Here is a 23,048-nt window from a genome sequence, read left to right as displayed (position 1 = left end):
TCCCTAAATAGATGAATGGATAAAGAATATATAAAATAAAATACTATTAAGCCTTTTTTTGTTTTAAAAAAAGAAAATTCTGTCATTTGTGACAACACAGATGAACTTGAAGGATGTTATGCTAAGTGAAATAAGCCAGGCACAGAAAGACAAATACTGCATCTCAATTATGTGTGGAATTTAAATTAATTGAACTTATAGAAGCAGAAGGTAGAATGGTGTTTACCAGAGGCTAGGGGTTGAGGGTGTTGGGAGATGTTGGTCAAAGGACACAAAATTTCAATTAGACAGGAGGAATAAGTTCAAGAAATCTATTATACAGCATGGTGCCTATAGTTAATAATAACATATACTTCAGAATGGAAAAGAGAGTAGATCTTAGATGTTCTTATCAAAAAAACAAAAGTATGTGAGCTGATGGACATGTTAGTTAGCTTGATTTAATAACTTCACAATGTATCCATATATCAAAACACCACATTGTACACCATAAATATGTATAATTTTTATTAGTTAATTATACTTCAATCAAGCTGGGAGGAAAAAAAGAAATATCATAAATTAATAATATATCTTCTAGTGATTCTTCATGCTTTAAGTTATTCCTAACAACATTTTACAGAGTACACTGAAAAACTGATTTCCTTTTTCTATTTCACTACATTTGATTTGGTGATTGATAAAATTGGGAGAAATAAAAATAATAGCTACAGTTTAATTCAACCATAATGATGGCTTTCAAATCCTGTGACCACAATAATTAAATAAACTCTTAAAATTCTCTTCAATGTCAAAAGGTTTCCAGTCTTATGTGTTAAATCTTCATCAATAATCCAGGTTCAGAAAGGCATTTTTCCATTTCAAAGTCAGAAGTCACCTAATAACCAAAATCATAGCATAAATGAAAAGAAATATAAGAATTACTTTTTGATAGACTGTAATTTATAGGTACTTATTTCTTTTTAGTTCCCCCAAATATATTTTACCCTTTATATTTCTTTTATTTTTAATTTTTATTATTTTATACTAGCAGCAATGGGATTTCTGCCAGAACTAAACTCAGCCACTTCCCTGGGAATGTTGTCCAGTTGCTAATTTCACTACTGGAACTGTGTTCCCCCATGTTCTGGCCTATTTCCACGCATGCCTCTACTAGAATAAAGGGTCTGACAGTTCTGCAGATAATGGTAAACATATGTAGCCAATGCTGTGCAATTCTTTCAGAGCTGGAGAGTATTAGCAGGTATTTCAGTTGCTAACAACAAATAATCAGTGTAAGGAACTTCATCAAACAGAAGAACTTACAGACAACAACACATCAATTAACTTTTTAAAAACTTATTTTAGAATATTATGGGGGTACAAATGCTTTGCTTCCATAAATTGCTTTTGTAACATTTGAGTCAAAGTTATAAGAGTGAACATCACCAAACATCAATAATTTTAATGCTCACTAAAATTCCTCTTTCATTCCTTCTTTTTAAAATAATTGTTTAATTATAAATGGAAGTCAAACTATTATGACAATCTCATTCCAAACTGTAAAACTACAGAGAAAAAAAGCTAGGTTGAGGGGGAAAGAGAATATTTCAACTTGTTTATTCTGGATACTATTCTCATTTCAAGTTAGGCCTTGTGATTATTTAAGTGTACAAGAGAACTTTGACTTCTGTGAATACACAAGGGACAAATTACATATTGTGATGTCATTGCCTTGCAGATTTCCCATACCACCAAGTACATTAGTCACACTGTCAATGTTGAGAGGTATAAAAGAAAAAAACTTTTTAAGCATATTATTTTCATATGAGGATCATTAATGATTTCTCTTTGAATGCATTTCTATAAAATTGCTTCCTAAATCATAGTGAAAATTAAGAAAGCTATCTTTTTTTTATTTTAGCATATGATGGGGGTACAAATGTTTAGGTTACATATATTGCCTTTGCTTCACCCAAGTCAGAGCTTCAAATGTGTCCATCCCCCAGATGGTGTGCACTGCACACCCATTAGGTGTGAATATGCCCAACTCCTCTTCCCCCCTCCCACTTGCCTGACACCTGATGAATGTTATTACTATATGTGCACTTAGGTGTTCATCAGTTAATACCAATTTGATGGTGAGTACATGTGGTGCTTGATTTTCTATTCTTGTGATATTTCACTTAGTAGAATGGCTCCAGCTCTATCCAGGATAAGAGAAGAGGTGCTAGATCATCATTGTTCTTTGCACCTGAGTAGTACTCCATGGTATATGTATACCACATTTTATTAATCTCCTCATGTATTGATGGGCACTTGGGTTGTTTCCACATCTTTGCAATTGTGAATTGTGCAGCTATAAACATTCTGGTGCAGATGTCCTTTTTATAGATTATCTTTTTTTCCTTTGGATAGATACCCAGTAATGGGATTGCTGGATCAAATAGTAGTTCTACTTGTATCTCTTTGAGGTATCTCCATATTACTTTCCATAGAGGTGGTTCTAGTTTGCAGTCCCACCAGCAGTGTGTGAGTGTTCCTATCTTTCCATATCCATGCCAATATTTATTGTTTTGGGACTTTTTGATAAAAGCCATTCTCACTGGAGTTAACTGATCTCTCATTGTGGTTTTGATTTGCATTTCCCTGATGATTAGAGATGTTGAGCATTTTTTCATATGTTTGTTGGCCATTAGTCTGTCTCCTTTTGAAAAGTTTCTGTTCATGTCCTTTGCCCATTTTTAAATGGGGTTATCTAGGATTATGTTTAACTAAGGTGGTAAAAGACCTCTACAGGGAGAATTATGAAACACTGAGGAAGAAAATAGCAGAGTACGTAAACAGGTGGAAAACCATACTATGCTCATGAATTGGCAGAATCAACATTGTTAAAATGTCTATACTACCCAAATTGATCTACATATTCACCAAAATCCCTATTAAAATACCAACATCATTTTCACAGATCTAGAAAAAATAATTCTACACTTTGTATGGAACCAGAGAAGACCTTGTACAGCAAAGGAAGTCTTAAGCAAAAAAAACAAATTGGGAGGTATCAATTTACCAGACTTCAAGCTATACTACATGGCTATAGTAACTAAAACAGCATGATATTGGCATAAGAACAAAGACATAGACCAGTGGAACAGAACTGAGAACCCAGATATAAAACCATCCTTATATAGCCTTCTAATCTTAGACAAAACAGACAAAAACATACACTGGAGAAAAGAACACTTACTCAATAAATGGTGCTGGGAAAATTGGATAGCCACATGTACAAGACTGAAATAGGATCTGCACCTCTCACATCTTACAAAAGTCAACTCACAGTGGATAACAGACTTAAACCTAAGGCATGAAACTATAAGAATTCTAGAAGAAAATGGTGGGAAAACTCTTATAGACATTGACCAAGGCAAAGAATTTATGAAGAAGACCCCAAAGACAATTACAGCAAAAACAAAAATAAATAAATGAGACCTGATCAAATTAAAAAGCTTCTGCACAGCCAAGGAAACTCTCATGAGAGCAAACAGACAACCTGCAGAATGGGAGAAAATATTTCCATGCTACACATCTGATAAAGGGCTGATAACTAGAATCTATATAAAACTCAGGAAAATCAGCAAGGAAATATCAAACAACCCCATTAAAAAGTGGCCAAAAAATCTATCTTAAGATATAAAATGACATCCTCAGCAGATCAACTTTTGGTATTGTATCACCAGCCTAATAAAAAAGTACTATGCCCTGGTAAGTAAGTATAAAATGAAGAACAAGAATGAGTAGTATTTTATTGGCTGTATAACTGTGATCCATTTAATTGCTTTATTATTCAATATTGTATTTTGATGATTGTAGGAAGACATTTTTATCCAAACATACTGCAACTGATAATCCACCAAGATTCTTGTTATGGTGTTAAAATGATATAGGTGGCTCCGGCCTCCTGTCTATTTCCTCTGGCCAATCCAGCTTAGCAACTGCCCTCTCATTTGCCAGGAAGATTATCTTACATCCCTTACCCTCTGCTTTGTTTTCCTGCCCTCTAGCTGATTAAAATTCCTTCCAATATAATTGTCTGTTTGAATGTCTTTAAGTGGGAATAGAATGATTCAACCCTAAGTAGGAACTTTTCCACTTAGGCTCAAAACAAAAGCTGAAGAACCAGTTGCAGAGACTCAATGTAGAGAAAATTATAATATTTTTTAGACCAAGAATAATTCCATTTGACTGCAGTTAAATTAAGTATCAAAATGTTCCATTGATTCAATTCACTGGAGGCTAAGAGAACATAAATAAAGAAATTGACACACTAGACCTATTAAAGCATTTCGATATGATGGTGTGAATGAGCTGAAGCAAGTAGAACCATTTGAATTCCATTCAAATTGGCCAGTTACTCTGGATGTACAAGGAATGGACCATTTCTCAATTGCCTGGTATTGACTTATGTCAAGCTTTCTCAATTTTAGCACTATTGACATTTGACATTGGATAATTGCTGTTGGGAATGAGGGGCTGTCCTGTGCATCATAGGATGTTTAGTAGCATCCCTGGCTTCTACTCATCAGATGGCAGCAGTATCATCACCCAAGTTGTGACAACCAAAAATATCTCCAGACATTGTCATATCTCTAGGAGATGGGGAGCAAAATTGGTGCCAGTTGAGAACCACTGAGTTACACAAAATCTGTGTGTGAAGTTTTTGAGATCTGAGTGGCCAAGCACTGGCATCTTGATTTATTGAGACAGTGATTGAAACTGTAGGAGTGATGGCCAGAATTCTTGACTGTTGGGAATGGAGAGAAAGGCTGTGAGCTATATTGGATGGAATTACTCACAAAGCAAATAAGCAAACAAGCAAGCCACAATCTGTTTTTCTTCCTCTTTGAGACCTTCATGAAAATAAATAATCTACTTCAGAATAGAAACATCCTGGTGATAATCTGAGTCCATCAATCTAATTATTACACACTACATCTCTGGGGAGCTATATGTATATAGCCACAGGTGTAGGTAGACAGATATTAATATAAATAATTCCCAAAGCACTTTTCCAGACATAACCTCAAGCAATTCTCTCAACCACCCTGTAAAGTACAATGGGCAGATGTTCTGGTTACTCTGATTTTATGGACCAGGAAACTATGTTTCAGAGAGATTACATGATTTCTTCTAGATTATATAAGAAAAGTTTGGATCAAATCCAGGGCCTTTTCTATTGCTCTGTCTCCTTTTAAAATGAAGGTTAGGTAGTGACAGGTGGCATATGCTTACACCATAAAAATATCTAGTTACATATCCCATGAACAGAGAAAGATAAGTATCTACTTCTTTGTGATGGAGAAAGAGATTCCAGTGTGTGTTGGCTGAGATGACCCTGTGGGTTCCAAGAGTTCACATAGAATATTTATCAGTTGGGCTGTGGCAGCACATTCTCATCAGGAATAAATAAAACAAAATTTCATTCTCTCTCCTTTAACATCCAGAGTTTGGATCTGGTTTGAAGGAAAGGAATCATTTTCTTGACTATGACAATGCTTTAAACAACTTCTTAAACTCATTTAACCACCACTGCCATGGATCCTATTCTTTTTTTTTGTTTTTACATCATCAGATTTGGGTCAAAGGGTTCACAAAAATGAGAAATACAAAGAGCAGAGCATGCTGTGCATCAGTTGCTGGTAGAGAGCAGATTTAACATATGTCAGGGTTTATGCCAGGCCTAGGACTACCCAAGTCAGTAGTTGCAAATATAGCAAACTCTTAAATAATTTTAATTCCTTTTTTTATCCATTATAAAAATGAAGTTGGATACATACTAGATTAATAAACACTCTCTGAGACATAGGACACTCTAGAGAAGAATATACATCATGCCAAATCAAACACTGTTTTTTAAAAATTATATCTATTTAAGTCCTTTATCCATCTTGAATTAATTTTAGTAAGTGGTAAGAGATATGGGTCCTGTTTCACTCTTGTACATGTGACTATCCAGTTTTCCCAGTACCCTTTATTGAAAAGGGATTCTTTTTCCCAGTGTATATTGTTGATTTCTTTGTCAAAGATCAGTTGGCTGTACGTGGATGGTTTTATATCTGAGTTTTCTGCTCTGTTCTATTGGTCTATGTCTCCATCTTTGTGTCAATAACAGGTTGATTTAGTTATTATAGCCTTGTAGTATAGTTTGAAGTCTGGTAATGTGATAACTCCCAATTTGTTCCTTTTGCTTAAAATTAAGATTGCTTTTCCTATTTGGTATCTTTTTTGGTTCCACACAAAGTGTAGCATTATTTTTTCTAGATTTGTGAAATATGATGTTTGTATTTTGATGGGAATTGCATTGAATCTGTAAATCACTTTGGGTAGTATGGACATTTTAACAACGTTGATTCTACCAATCCATGAGCATGATATATTTTTCCACTTGTTTGTATTATCTGCAATTCCTCAGTGTTTCATAGTTTTTTTTTGTAGAGGTCTTTCACCTCCTTGGTCAAGTATATTCCTAGGTATTTTCTTTTCTTTTTGGTAATTGTGAATGGTAGGGAGTTTTTTATTTGACTTTCAGCTTTACTATTATTGGTGTATAGGAATGCTACTGATTTGTGTACATTGATTTTGTAACCTGAGACTTTGCTGAATTTCTTTATCAGTTCCAGGAGTTTCTTGGTGGAATCTTTGGGGTCTTCTAGATATAAGATCATATTGTCTGCAAAAAGTAATAGTTTGACCTCCTCTTTCCAAATTTGGACACAGTTAATTTCTTTCTCTTGCTTGATGGCTCTAGCTAGGACTTCCAGTACTATGTTAAATAGAAGTGGTGACAATAAGAATCCTTGTCTTGTTCCAGTTCTTAGTGGGATTGCTTTCAACTTTTCCCCATTCAGTATGATGCTGGCTATGGGTCTGTCATATATGGCTTTTATAATTTTAAGATATGTTCCTTCTATGCCTAGTTTGTTGAATGTTTTTATCATGAAAGAGTGCTGAATTTTTTCAAATGCTTTTTTTCTGCATCTATTGAGATGATCATATGATCTTTGTTTTGGCTTCTGTTAATGTTTGAATCACATTTATTGACTTACATATGTTTAAACCATCCCTGTATCCCTGGGATAAAGCCCATTTGGTCAAAGGCATTAAAACATAAGAATTCTAGAAGATAATGTGGGAAAAACTCTTCTAGGTATCAGCCTAAGCAAAGAATTTATGAAGACTCCAAAGGCCATCATGACAACAACAAAAATAAATAAATGGGACTTGATTGGATTAAAAAGCTTCTGGATAGCCAAGGAAATAAGTAGCAAAGCAAATAGATAGCCTACAGAATGACAGAAAATATTCACAAGCTATATATCTGATAAAGGACTAATAACCAGAACTATGAAGAACTTAAGCAAATCAGCAAGAAAAAAAATCAAACAATTCCATCAAAAAGTGAGCAAAAGACATGAACAGATGCTTTTCCAAAGAAGATAGACAAATGGCTAATTAACATATGAAAAAATGCTCAACATCATTAATCATCAGGGAAATGCAAATTAAAACCACAATGAGATATCACCTCACTCCAGTCAGAATGGCCTTTATTAAAAAGTCCAAAAATAATAGATGCTGGCATAGATGCAGAAAGAAAGGGACACTTATACACTGTTGGTGGGACTGAAAATTAATACAACCTCTTTGGAAAACAGTATGGAGATTCCTCAAAGAACTAAAAGTAGACCTACCATTTGATCCAGCAATCCCACTTCTGACTATTTACCCAAAGGAAAAGAAGACATTTTGTTAAAAATATACCTACCCATGAATGTTTATTATCGTGCAATTCACAATTACAAAGATGTGCAACCAATCTAAGTGCCCATCAGTTCATAAGTGGATTAACAAAATGTAGCATATGTATTCTGTGGAGCACTACTCAGCCATAAAAAGGATGAATTAATGCCTTTTGCAGAAGTTTGGATGAGTCTGGAGACCATTATCCTAAGTGAAATATCTCAAGAATGGAAAAACGAACAGCACATGCACTCACTACAAAATTGGAACTAACCAATGAGCACACATGTACACAGAGAGAAGTAAAACGCAACGGACATTAACATGTGGGGAGCTGGGAGGGAGGATGGGTGAAAACCTACCTAATGGGTACAATGAACAATATCTGGGTGATGGGTCCTCTTATAACCATGACTCAAGCATATAAAAGCCATTCAAGTAAACAAAACACCAAACTATTTGTACCCCATAATAGTTTGAAATAAAAAAATTAAAGTAAATTAAATGTATAATAAACAACAAAATAAGGAATGAGCCTTTTCAAGAATTTGAGGATTATTCTACTTGTGTCGTACTTTACCATGATAATCAAGCAGTGTCATATAATCTCATTTGTAGAGGTTTTCAAAACAATTTTTTTAACTACAACTAATGCACGTTCTTTCTTTTTAAACTTAGATAATACAAAAAGGAAACTAGAAATCGATAGTCTTCACTTCTAAGAAAGTACACTAGATTGCTAATTTGGGGATAATTTAATCTAGTATGATTAATATGTATTATTATATATATTTAATTTTAAAATTATGTAATAGCTGAAATATGCAAAAACATCTAAGCCATGAGACATGATAATGAAATGACACCTCTGAACCTTCAAGTCAAACCAGGAAGTAGAGAGTTATAATAACTTGTACTTTCCTCTGTGTTCCTCCCCTACCATTTGCCTGCTTTGTTCCCCAGTCCCAATTTTAGGGTATCCCAGGGGTTCTCATTTGGGGGCAATTTTATGCCTTATGGAATATTTTGCAATGTCTGGACACATTTTTGGTAGTCACAACTGGGCGGGGCAGGGGTGGGGGATGTTGCTGATGGCATCTAGTGGGTATAGACCAGAGATGTGTCTAAACATCCAACAATGCATAGGACAGTCTCCTGCAACAAAGAATTACCTGCTTCAAAAGTGCCAAGGTCGAGAAACCCTGTTCTATTCTGAGTTTTGGATTTATCATGACTGTACTTAAAAAAAGCCTTCTCACACATATTATCTCCTAAATAATACATTATTTACTTTTTGCTGGTTTTGGAGTTTTATAAGAATATTATCACGCTATATGTAGTGGTCTGTAACTTGCCTTTTTTCTCCACAACTGTTTGTTTCTAGTATTCATTTATGATTTTGCCAATTTACTTTCACTAGTGTATACTATTTCATTATGTGAATACACCACAATTTATTTTTTATTCTATTGTCAATAAATATTTTGTTTACTGTTTTTTACTAATATGAACAATGCTGCTAAGAACATTTCATACTAGCAACATTTCTACTAGCACCCATGTACAAGAATTTCTGTGAGGTGTATATCTGGGATTGAAAGTGCTAGGTTGTAGGGAATGTGAGCCTTCAAACTGAAAAGCTAATGCAAATTTCAACATGGCTATTCCAATGTGCATGTTCACTAGCAAGGTATAGTATTTTGCCTTGATCCACATTTTTTCTCTAACATTCAGTATTTGACTGCTATTTTTTGCCAATCTAGTGAGTATTAAATGGTAAATCAATGTGGCCTTAATTGATATTTCCCGAATTACTAGCAAGATTTGGCATCTTTTTATGTTTTTTTTTACTGTACATGTTTCTTCTTCTCTGAGGATCTTCCTTTTCTCTGTAGTTTATTAATACCCTCAACCTTATTTGTTAGATAAAAAAAAGCCTTCCCCATTGGCTTGTGACATTTTCTTTATTATATAATATGTTCTTTATATACTAGAGTCTGTTTCAATGTTATCCATCTTGGTTCAATCTATCAATTCTTTGCCATTGATATGACACTTCTTTGCAAATACCATGTGGTGTTAAACACCAGAGTTCTTTACTATATGGTAGTGCAAGTCTGACTTTAGTATTCCCTTTGGTCAAGATTTTATCAGCCATTCTCATTTCTATTTTTATTACCTAGTTCAATGTTAGAATCATTTTAGTTAAGCTAAAAAAAATTTTAAATTTTGATTGGTAAATAAGTAGCTTATTTTTAATATTTCATCTCCTTATTCAGAAACATGACATCTCCTTCTCATGTCTTTCAAATTACTTTTGCAGTTTAGTTCATAAAAGTTACATTTTTGTTGCTTTTTTCCTAGTTATTTCATGTTTTAGGTTACTATTGTGAATGAAATTTTCTAATTAGTTATTGCTAACACAAAGAAAAGTTATTTTGGATATTTACATTGTATTTCACCACTTTGCTGAATTGTCTTTCTTATTTTAAGAATTTTTAGTTGTGGCTCTTTAGTTCTAAAACTAAAATAATTTCAGATGCACATAATAATTGTTTTCTTACCTTCAGTCACACCTTTTACTTCACAGTGCAATCTTACTGCATTAGCCAGAACCTCATAACCAGTATGAACAGCAGTAACAGTGAGCACGACCTTGTTTGTTCTTGAGTTTCTTGGGCACTGCCAGTGCTTCACCACTGAGTATGGTATTGGCTGTAGCTTTAATAGAGATTTTTAAAAAAATCATTTCTAGTCCATTCCTGCTCTTCTAATTAGGAATGAGTGTAGAACGTTATCAATTACTTTTTCAACATAAATGATATTGGTAAATTTCAGAGAATTAAATGTACTAATGACTCTACATTGCATCAAGCAAGACAGAATATTTAAGATACCAAGTGACAAAAACAGATATGTGTATTTTCAACCCATTAATAAAACACTTGGATTGCTCTGGAAACTACTTGCAATGCTTGCATGCTCCACTTTACTAGCTTAGCTTTTAATGTGTCCTTGTGACTTTCCAATATTGACCTTGGCTAGCCAGCACCCATTGCCTCTTTTTCCAACTCTACCTCTTGGTTGCTGGATTGTATTTGCTGTTGTTCAGGACTAATCCTGCATACACATGGTTTCAGCAATCTTCAGCCAGAAATAACATGGTGCAATAGTCCGAAATAGCTCAAAGAGAGATCAAAAAGCTAAGATTTAAAAACTGTTTCTATACCATTGTTTCAACCTGAAGTGCTCAGCATATCTAGTTAAGTTAATCCATAATTTTCTTCCATTTTTGAAAACAAGATAAAATATAAAGTCAGGTTTTCAATTGTGCTCTGTAATACAGCTTTGTTCTTTATTAGTACTTACACTTCTGTTTATGCTTCTTAGTCAGGTTTCATTTCATGCAACAATCTTCTTATATCTAACCTAAACTTAATTATAGAAAATATTGCTCACATTATATTAGAGACATTAGCAAGTTGAAGATAACTATCTTCTAATTCCTTTTCATTTAAGTATTTATTATTTTTAAATAGGAAATTATTTTCTTTGTAACATTCTTTCTGCATAAAGTCTAATTCTCTGTATCTTATGAGTCTCTTTCTTCCCTAAATGAAAAAATTTCCAGCATAGAAATTTATTATATCAGATAATAGCTTAATTAGAATTTCTTTCCAGTTTTGAAGACCCAGCCTACATTTTGTTGATGAATTTAAAAATTTTAACAGCATCAGATCATGAACTGAATGTTCAAAAATGACACATATTCGTTTTGCATTTTAGTAAGTGACATTTACAAGGAAATGTTTTCTTATGTACAATCTTCTACTTCCCCCCAATATAAAAATTCTTATCATCATCCTCATTTCCTGATCTCTCTATATACATAAATTTATATAGAGACTGTCTATATATATATATCTATAAAGAGAGAGATCAATAGAGACAAATATATATATGTGTGTGTATATATATGTATACACACACACACAGAGATAGAGAGAGAGATCTTTCTCTATTTCTATCTTTCACACACACAGACTCACACGCACAAACTCACTCCTGCACATACAGCAACTAAATATTTCTGGATCTTATTGATCAGTTGTGACTTCAGGCTGCCTTAGACAGCAGTTAAAAGTAGGGCACATAAGTAATGCTAGGAAGGCTTGGATTCAGACTGCTGATGGCAAACCTTGGCTCTTTCACTTGCAATGTTGCTTAATCACTCTGTGTCTCATTTTATTTTGGTAAAATATTTATAATAGGGCATTGATTCTGTTATACGTTTCTGTTTCTAATAATAGTGTCCCTTCAAGCAATTTTTGTGAGGATTTGTAAGTTGAATTACATAACACATTCAGACCATTGATCAGGATGGTAAATGCTTAATAAATGCTGTTGATTTATATTATCATTTCATACTAAACAAATTGGCTTTGAAGAGAAGAGAGGCAAGGGTAACTTCCTCCTTTAATTATCTTTAAAATAGTGATAGGACTGAAAAATTATCAAGGATATATCATAACTGTGCCAGAAATAAAATGTTAACAGAAAAAATCTTTTGAAACTATGATTGAAAATGGTATATACATTAATGTCCATGCCCAGGAAAACCAGCATCAGTCATGAAAAGAGATATAATGTACAGTCATACCAGCGTTCCAAAACAGAATATTTTCCGGTGATATATTTTGTTACAAACTCGATACCAGAGGTAGAAATAACACTCGCATGCTGTCAACTTATTTGGTGGCAGGGAGTAGCAGTTATCTGTCACCTATTAATGATTCTTATCAGCTTTCTGGATGAAAGATAAGTTAAAGATAGCATTCAGCTAAAGGCATTAACAACAAGAACTGAAAATATAGTAGCTTGGCCACTGGTGGGATTTATTTTTCTCATGTTACAAGAGGTTACAAGAGGTCTGGTGATAGGCCATCCTGGGCTGGAGCAGGGGATCCAATGGTCAGGAGTGACCTTGGCTTCTTATTTTTGCTCTCTCATTCTTAGCATACAGCTTTTGTCCTCGTGGTGGCAATATGGTTGCTTCACCTCCAGCCTCACACTGCAGTTCCAGAAAGGAAGAAAAAGACTGAAGGGGGTATAAGTAGCAGGAGATCCCAAACTCTCCCAAACATACTGGCAGACTTTCACTTATGTTTTTTCCTAGTAAGTCAGAGCTGTGTCACATGGTCACCCCTCATTGGGAGGGCATCCAAAAAGGTGTTTAGCAAGACATGTTGCCACTCTGAACAAAATAGGGCATCTGTTAGTGAGGAGGAAGGAGAGAATACCTCATTTCAAACTAACAACTGTCAGATAGGTATTATCGTCTTGTGGTTATAGATGAGAAAACTGAGGGTAAAAGGATCATACAGATATAAAATCACAGATGCAGCACTGGAATTTAGGTCTGACGTTAAAGGGAATGTTCTGGAACACTTATGCCACGCACACCTGTGCTCGGACCACACGGGACTCTGACCCCATGGCATCTCCTCATTCTCATGTCTAGGCAATGCCAGCCCAGGAGCACGGGCAATGCCCTACGTGGACCAAGGAGCGAACCCACAGGAGAGGCCAGAACCTAGAAGAACCTCGCTGCCTTTTTCTCTTTGTCGAAGCTGTCAAGAGCTTAGCCCTCAGGAGCCACTCCGAACTCTCCTCTGTGCTACAGAAAAATTTGTCAAAAAGAGCTCCATTTTCAGAAGCTTTATTATTTAGGTGTCCCTTTTGCTCAATCTTGTTTTTGTTATTTCCCCATCTTTCTTTTTAGTTATTGAGTAGACTAATGTACAGGCTCTAGAATCATGTTACTTGGGTTCAATCCCAGCTCTACCAATGACTCACTGTGCAACTTAGGGCAGGTTTCTTACTTTTGGACCTTAGTTTCCTTAACTGTAAAATTGGTGTAATATGGATGTCTCATGGAGATAATGCAAGGATTGAATTAATTTGTTGGTATAAAGCTCTTGGAAAGTGCCTGAAGCATAAAGTTTTGTTGTTATTTGAAATCAGATTCATAAAGGTACATTGTTTTGTTTTGTTTGCTTGGCTATTTGTGAATATTTTAAAGTTACCGAAGTATAATTTACATACAATAAAATGCACTGATCGTAGGTGTTCAGTTTAATGAGTCTGGGCACTTACATGCATCTGTAAGCACCACCTCAAATAAGACACAGAACATTTCCATTGTCTCTGGGAGTCCCGTCATGCCCCTTTCCAGTCAATTCCCTTTCCTATCCCAGAGGCTCCACTGTCTGACCCTATTGCCATAGAATAGCTTTGCTTGTTCTTGGACTTAAAATAAAAAGAATCATACAGAATGTACTCCTTTGTGTCTAGTATCTGTAGCTCAACACATTGTTTTTGAGATTCCTCCCTGTTGTTGAGTGCACCAGTAGTTCATTCCCTTTATTGCTGAGTAGTAGTTCATTGTATGGCCATATAGCAATTTTTTTTTGTCATTCCTCTGTGGATGGAAATTCCAGCTGTTTCCAGCTTTTGGCAAATCTGAGTAAGGTTGTTATGAACATTCCTGTGTAAATGTTTTGTGGACATGTACTTTCATTTATCTTGGATAAATACCTAGGTGTGGAATTGGTAGATAATAGGGTAAATGTTAAGTTTAACTCTCCAGAAAACTTTCCAACAGTTTTCCAAAATGGTGTTACTATTTTATAGTTCCACCAATATAATATGAGAGTTCTGGTTATTCAATATCCCCACTAATGTTTGGTTTTGTCAGTCTTTTACATTTTAACCATTCTCATGGGAGAATTGTATCTATTGAAGGAATTGAAATTATAAAAACTGCAAAACTCTGAACTCAGATGATTTTGCTGATCCCATCGAACATACAAAGAACTCTTAAATATTTAGGAAAATAGAGGGTGAGAGAACAATTTTGGGTGGGTGTTGGGATCCAAAAATCAGTTCCTAAATAGATGGCAAGTATTCTCTCACTCACAGTCCAGAGATTTCTGGTGCCATCAATTCCTGAGACTGGTCAATTCTGGAGTATTCATTAGTTGTCATTAGGTTCCCTACTGCTGGCTTAGTATTCAGATTTATTGGGTCAGCTACTTAGTTCCTACTCATCCATCGACTTTCTAGCTTCCTAAATTTCGTTGCTGCAGTCTCGTCTCCCATTTTCTCCTCTTTCTGAATTTATCTTTAAAAGAAATCCCTTTACTGTTGTTTTTATTGGGGTGGAGGGAAGGAGTGAAATTAGATATAGTTACTCAATTTGGTGTCTCCCTTTGTTTTCTGTAGCCCCTTGGAAGCCCCTGCTCACGGTGAAATTCTGAACACTAGTTAGGGAAGCTGCAGAGCAGAGGGGCTCCACATGCAGGCTCTGGAGGAAGGCTGGGTTCCATTCTTCCCCGACCACTTAGAAGTGTTGTGATTTGGGGTGAACTACTTAACATCTGCTGCCTCTGTCTCTTCATATAACAATAGTGTCTATTGCACATAGTCATGAGGGTTGACAAACACAGAGATCACACTAGAACAGTGTCTGCAACACTGTAAGATCTTTCTAGGTATTAGACAACATTACTGTTATTACTCAGACTAGTGGTGTGAGAACGTGAGTTCCTTTGAGGGGTAAATAGCACTGGTGAATGTAGCCCAAGTAGAATTTTTAACTGTTCACAGGTCTGTGTATGAAAATATATATTTCAAAACTTGCTTATTAATTCTATTACATTTATTTAATCCATGTTTATCTTTGTAACTATATTAAGATTTAGTGAACAATATTGCAGAGCTTGCTTATTAATTCTATCTGTGCTTATGTCATCCAAATTTAAGTTGATCTTTATCCCATTTATAAGTAAATAGCAAACAATTTAACAGTGTAAAAAATATTTCAAGGGACTGATTAGCTTTAAGAGAACATAGTGCTAGTGATTTATTTTACATCTTAGCACAATTATATGGAAATAAGTGAGATTTTTATTCATTAAAGCAGCTCTAGTAGTAAATATCTCTTAGCACTCAATAGAAAGACATTTTTGAAACTTTTCAGCAATATAAAACAGAATATAAAACATAAAACAATAAAGGAGAAATCATATTCTGAGATGGTAATTATATTTCCTCAATGTATAAAGACAGCATACTCATATATATATATAACATGATATTGAATGTAGATGGCTCCTAAATATTCCAAAATAGGAAAACCTATTAACATATTTGCTAATTAGATTTTTTTCAATCATAAATGCCAGTATTCTGAACTAAACGTAGTTGTCTACTTTAGGTAGCTGTGGCAAACACATCTTACTGTATGTGTGTGTGTAGGGGAGATATATAAAATAAGCAAAATAAGACATAATGTGGCATGAACTCAGGTCAGCTGCAAGGGTGAGAGGAATCTGAGTGGTTGGAGAGGAACTGTGCAATGTCAGCCCTGAAGTTAGGTAGAGGAAGAAAAGCACCAAGGTCAAGAACAAGGTGTCAGCAGGTAAGTAGCCAAATCTGAGCAGAGAATGTTCAAGGTCAAGCTGAAACCCAGGCTTGGGTTGGCAAGGAGTGGGAAAAGAGGGAACATGTGGGTGGGGGCAACCGGAACAAAGTTGCATTTAGCTCTGTTCAGATTATTTTGAAGTTCGATGGCCTGGTTCTGCAACTCTGCTTCTGCCAACTGAAAGGGGTAGCATGGCACCTGGTAGCAGGAACCTGATGTGAACAATATTAAGTCACACATTAAGTCTTTAGTTAATGCAGGATTGTTTCCTTGCAAGAGAATTGCGTGAACAATTGTGGTAATTGTCTTACACTATAAAAATTAATGCCTGCTCTATCAAGAGTTAGGGCATCTGTATAATTATAAAAGGCACAGCTGGTTACGAACTTGCTTATACATCACCTCATTTTATCACTGTTTACTTGTGTGTAAAATGAACTGATGACCATAAAATGTTGTAAGATTACTTTCTTGGGAAATTTGGTCATTACCATTTTTGTAAGCTTCAAGCTGGTATTTCCTGCCTCATCTCTCTGGAGATTATAGGGTACTTTATATATTCCATCCTTTCCTCAAAATAAGAAATTCAAAACTCAAAATACTCTAGTCTTAAAAAACGTAATTTTCCCAAAGATCTGGGAAGTAAATTGGCTCTGTAATAAAGAGGTTGTATTTCTATGAAGATTTATAACCGAAAGCTACTTCTTACATTCTATCTGTGAAACTTAAATTTGGTTTTTGGTGAAATTTTACCAAAACTAAAAAAGCATATGAACACAATCTCTGAGCCGAGAATCTGCATATAGACCCCAACTTGCAGATGGTGTAGGATTGGTAAGGATTCTTTGGACAGTCTGTGACAGGGCTCCATGGTTAAGAAACCACAGCTACCCAAGAACATCCAACAAATGCCTGATGTGATTAAAACAGAGTAGAGGTGACAAATCGAGTTTGGGCCCCACTGATTTTTTTGGTTGTATTTCTTTTAGCAAAGTGTATAGGAACCCTTTGGCCTCTGTGATACATCCTGAGACCATTGTCCTACTCTTTTCTTTAAATTCAGGGTTTCAAAGGAAGGAAGAGGTAATATTCATGTGATCAAGCCTGTGGCACCACGTCTCAGTGCTCACTGAGCTGCTTTTAGGACACTCACATGTGGGAAGCAGAGTTGTCCCACGATCCTCTTGTACTTTTCTCCCTTCCTCGAAGCTTCTAGCTCTCCCAGCCACCGCCCACATGACTCGCATAGGGAGGTAACATGACGGCCGGTGCTTCCGAATGTACTTGCACTTATTAATAAAAAATGTAGTTAGGTAGTTAGATAGAATGAACAATATTTGATAGCACAACAAAGTGACCATAACCAATAATAAGTTGGAGTATACTTTAAAATAACTAAAGGGTGGAATTAGAATGTTCCTGACACAAAGAAATGATAAATGCCTGAGGTGATGGCTACCCCAAATACCCTGATTTGATTACTTCACATTAGATGCCTGTATCAAAACATTACGTGTATCCCATAAAAATATACAACTGTTCAACTGTTATGTACCCATAATAATAAAAAAATAATAAAATAAAAAGAACTACCATTTCTTGAGTGCCCATAACATGCCTATAATCTTATCCTTACTATCTTTCTCTCTCCCAACAACCCTATTCGGTAAGTAATTATAATAACAAGAATGTTAATAACATTTATTACCTTTTATCAGGTACTGAACGAAAACTTTTATATATGTAATCCCAAAATATCCTCACAACTAGCCTATGACTGGGTATTATCACCGCCATTGAATGCTGAAACTGAAGTTCAGAGAGGTTAAGTAACTTATTCATGGTCACCGTTTGTGGGCTAGAGGAACCAGAACTCAAATCCAGAGCTGTTGACTTTAAGTCCTCAGTTTTTTTCAGAACAGCATTCTGGGTCTCCGAGATCTGCCCTCCCATGAACGGGTAGAGCCACAGACCAGAGTTCCCACTAGACCATAAACTTCTCAAAGGTCAGGACTCTATTGTTTAACTTTATATTCACCACTGAGCCCAGTTCTACACCTATGAACAAATTAGTTCTGAGAAAGCAGAAAGATATAAGAAAAAGCTCAGCAATTACATCCAAGCACACTACCTTTGAATCCTGGCTCTGTCACTTAACAGCTGTGTGCCCCTGGAGATGATGTCTCCAAAATTTTCAATCATTAAGGGCTTGTGAGTGGGGAGCAATGAAGTAGGTGAGTTGTCTCATGCAGCACAGAGAGAGCACAGAGAGCCCGATAAAGACTGGGACAGGCAGCCATGGTGCCCAATCTTCCAGGCCACCCCTGGCACTGTCCCGGCTGTGGGTAGGGTACACCTACCCTGAACCTCAGTCCGTCACTCGTGGCACATGCCTCAAGGGCTCAATGTGTCCTACAGGACATGTTCAAGCACAGATTACTGAGCCCGCTTAGTATACTGACTCACTGATTCAGTGAGAATCTGCATACCCAAGAAGATCCTGGCCATGCTGATGCTGCTGGTCCAGGGACCACACTTTGTCACTGGTGTAGGGAATAGAATAAAGGAAGGGAAACGTACACGGCCAGATATAACGGATTTTAGCTGACCAAATATTTTGAGAGTGGGCATGGAAAAGAAAAAAAGGAAAGCAGGATGCGTGAGAAGTCCCAGGACAAGCTGTTAGAACTGAAAGTCATGTGTAAGAGCGTCAAAGGTAATTTGATAAAGCTGATCAGACCGTGTCCCAAGGCGTGATATCGGCCTGCTCCCCGGATGTCCCTTTAGAAAGTGGAGATGAAAAATGTGGCCTGTATCCAAGATGTGAAATTATCATGTGAGTAAACATGCCTACACACACGCACCCACACACACAACACATGGCTGATAAATCTGCTTCTGAAATAAGGGTTGTCCCTGCAGAAGCCAGTGTTTCTGCTCTTTTGCGTACACAAACACCCCTGCCAGCTCTGTCTGAAGTCAATGCCATCTTCTTCTCCATCAATGCTTCTACTGTTTTCTTTGGAACGAAATCCAACTGGTTGGCCACCAGATTCTGGGTTGTGCCTGGAGCTGTGTGAAAGGTTTTGCACGTTAAAAGCAAAACTGGCGATTCTAGGCTTTTTGACAGCTTTGTGAAGTGTGAAAAAAAATCATATTTCTCTGGCGCAGCTTTATGAGTTTTTGTCTTGTAAGAAACAAGGCAAAAGGGAAGCTTTGCCTGTGAAAATGGAAAAAGGGTCACGAAAATGACCTCACCGCTGGTAACCTAATTCGAGATCCAGCGAATTCTGAAACTAAAAAATTTTGCCAAAACTCTCAGATTTTTCTGTGCAACTAACTGCAGGAGAGCTTTTCTGTGCACCAGGGCCATCAGCCCTGCCTCCTTACTCTATCGCCTGCAGCAGACAGAGCCAAGAATGCCCAGTGACAGGAATCTGCATAAAATGCTGCTGAAAAGAGTGGCTGATCATGACCACTACACAGGGCAGGGTATTTGCAAGGATTCCTCCAGAAGGCACCATGTTTGTGCCTTCTTTGGCTAGACTGGAACCACAAATTAAGGGCCAGTAGAGGCTCATGAGAAGGAAATCCTGTCTATGAATCTGCTGTGATGGAGCTAACAAGAGGATAGGACAAAGTCTTTCCAGAGAGTGGAACTGGGACTCTTTCTATTAGATAATGTACCACACATCTAACTAACCAAGCATGTGCCTCAGGGTCCCTGTTTAAACAGTCTTCAGAGTGATGTTTGAGCAACATGCTCACGTGTTCATTTGTTTTTTAATTTTTCAGCTCTTTACGACGTTAAACTATGTTGTGATTTCTTTCCTTATTCTATACATATTCATTTTCTTACCTATTTTTTTTTCTTGAGGAGAATTCTCTAAAATTTTATGTGCCCCAGGCCTCTCAAAACTTTAATCTTCTCCTTCTCCAAATTGCCCATTACTTACAAAGTTCACTGAGTTAGAAAATAAAGAGACTCTGAAAATACTATTTCCAGGATTAAGGGATTATATTAGTTTTCTAAGGCTGCCATAACAAAATACCACAGACTGGGTCACTTAAACAACAGAAGTTTGATTCTCCCAGTTCTGAAAGCTGGAAGTCCCAAGAACAAAGTGTCAATAAGATTGGTTTCTTCTGAGTCCTCTCTCCTTGGCTTGCAGATGGCTCACGGATCTTTCCTTTGTGCATGCACAGGACTGTGTTCTAATCTCCTCTTCATGTAAACACACCAATTATATTAGATTGGGGCCCACCATACGACCACATTTTACCTGAATTACTTCTTTAAGGGATCTGTCCCCAGATATGGTAACATTCTGAGGTACGAGGGGTTAGGACTGCAACATATGAAATTTGGGGGAACATAATTCATCCCGTAACACTCCACCCTCTGGCCCACCAAGAATCATGTAGCTCTTACATGCAAAATACAGTCACCCCATCCCAGCAGCTCCAAAATCTTAATCCATTCTGGAATCAACTCTAAGTCCAAAACATCATTTGTATTATCCCTAGCACTTCAGTGTTGCCTGTTGGGACGTTAAAACTTCAGGGTAAAGGCTTTGTTTCTCCCAGCACTCAGATACCCAAGCCCAAAGCTGCCATCAGCTGCTGGCTTACAGGACGAGGTGGGTTTAGGCGCTATTGGCAGTTAAAAGAACAACTTACTGTTGAATAGTTCAACTCAACATTTGAAGTTTACACAATTATATTTTCCTCTAAGAATTTAATTGGCCTGGTTTATGACTCTATGCCAGCCCCAGAGGGCCGATTTCACAAGCTGGGTCATTACTTAGTCCTTACCCCACATCAGCAGGAATCTTAGACATGCCAGTTCATTTTCCACCAGAGGGTCTCCACATGCCCAAGAACCCTGAGGGTCCTCCATGTTTATCCAGCTTAGTCTCTACCTCCAACATCGCTGCTTTTAATGTCCAACACCCCAAACCCACAAAATTACCCCAAAAGATCAAGGAAACCAAAAGAGACTTATTGGCAAGGCAATTAAAGTGGCAAATTTCACTTTGAGTTGGCTAGATGAATCACTGAAAAGTGAGAAGATACCCTGATCAGTCCATATTTCTGTATTTTTATCTCCCATTTCTTACCACTGCACCTTAGAGGATGGGATGTGTGTGTCTGCATATGTTTCTGTCTGTGTGTGTTTCTCTGTGTGTGTGTGTGTTCATATGTGTGGTGGCAGTGGGTAGATATGGTGAGAGCATGGAAAATTGTGAAGAGATGGAATAAGGTAGAAAAATGAGATCAAACTCTAAGATTTCTAGGTGACAGCTACCTTGTCGTATGGAACATACACTACACACATATATCACATACACATTTTTTTTTTTTTTTTTTTTTTTTTTGAGACAGAGTCTCACTTTGTTGTCCAGGATAGAGTGAGTGCCGTGGCGTCAGCCTAGCTCACAGCAACCTCAAACTCCTGGGCTCGAGTGATCCTTCTGCCTCAGCCTCCCGAGTAGCTGGGACTACAACACATACACATTTTTATACACACAGACATACACAATTCATTTGTTGCAATGCAAAAAAAAAAAACCCAAAACAAACAAAAAACAGCAAAAGCAAAACTTTGCTTTAAATATCATAGGTCCACTATGATTCATGAAGCCTAAAAAAATACACTTGTATAAAACTGTAACCTACAATTATTGTTAAGCTTTTGTTTTTTCTTTTTTATTTACATAGTGGGTACCAGGGACTTATTAGTTTGTTCATTCATTGAACAAGCAGGTATTGAGCAATACTCATGTGCCAAGAACTCTGCTAAATGGTGAGGATTCAAAGATGAATAAAACACAGCCCGTAACAACGCAATACAGGGAAATACACACTTTCATAGGTCATTTTGGTACATTCAGCTCATTGTGGGTACAGAGAGGAACAGAGCGCTGCCTGGCCTGGGGGAATCAGGAAAACAGGGTGGCCCTAGAGCTGGGTGCTGGAGGGGGTTCCAGGGAGAGCCCCCAAGGGGATCGTCCTAAATGTAGGGAGACTGTGTTCAAAGATGCCAAGTCATGAAAGGGAAGTTAGAAAAGGAAAGAGTCAGGCTTGTAGACTGGAAGCTGAATACAGTATATAGAGGAAAAGTGGATCCAAAATCCTTCTAGAAGCTGAGGTAACTTTTAGGTATAACTTTTCCCTCTCACTTTTGTTATTTTTCTCAAGAGATTGCAAAGCTCTAAGTGCTAGCATTAAGTGTAGTTCACCCTAAAAATAAGATCTGTGACCACTGCTTGGAAACTATTTCTGACAGAAATGAATTTGAAAGGAAAGTTTTCTAGAAAAATCTATATTTTAGATGAGGTTTATTTTAGAATAAACTTGAAATACAGATATCCCTGTCTGCTGTGTTTGTGTGCTTATTTATGATTTTAAAAAAAAAATTTACACTGCTGACACTAACTATAGTCACCAGTTAGTTAGATCAGGAAAGATAATCTCTTGTTCCATTGAGGTAATAAGCAGTATGTGGGTAGGAGCTATCAACTTCGGGGAGGCACTGGGCCCCACAGGCAAGATAAAGAATCAAGAGGATTTTTTTGGTGCCCCTTAACATCAGCACACATTTTTGGTATCCCATCTCGAGCATTACTTCAATTAGAAGAGTTCTAGGTAGTTCAGTAGGGTGAGTAGTCTAGATTTGGGGGTATGGGCTGAAAAGTTGTCCATAAGTCCACCCAATGCCTAGCACATGGAATAGCTGGGTTGTAATATTATATTAATAAATGTGTTGAATGGGTAAATTAATTCC

Source organism: Microcebus murinus, chromosome 5 (genome assembly GCF_040939455.1).
Source record: "Microcebus murinus isolate Inina chromosome 5, M.murinus_Inina_mat1.0, whole genome shotgun sequence".
In the NCBI taxonomy this organism is placed as follows: Eukaryota; Metazoa; Chordata; class Mammalia; order Primates; family Cheirogaleidae; genus Microcebus; species Microcebus murinus.
The sequence above is the reverse complement of the archived record's forward strand: the minus strand, read 5'-3'. Positions refer to the sequence as shown.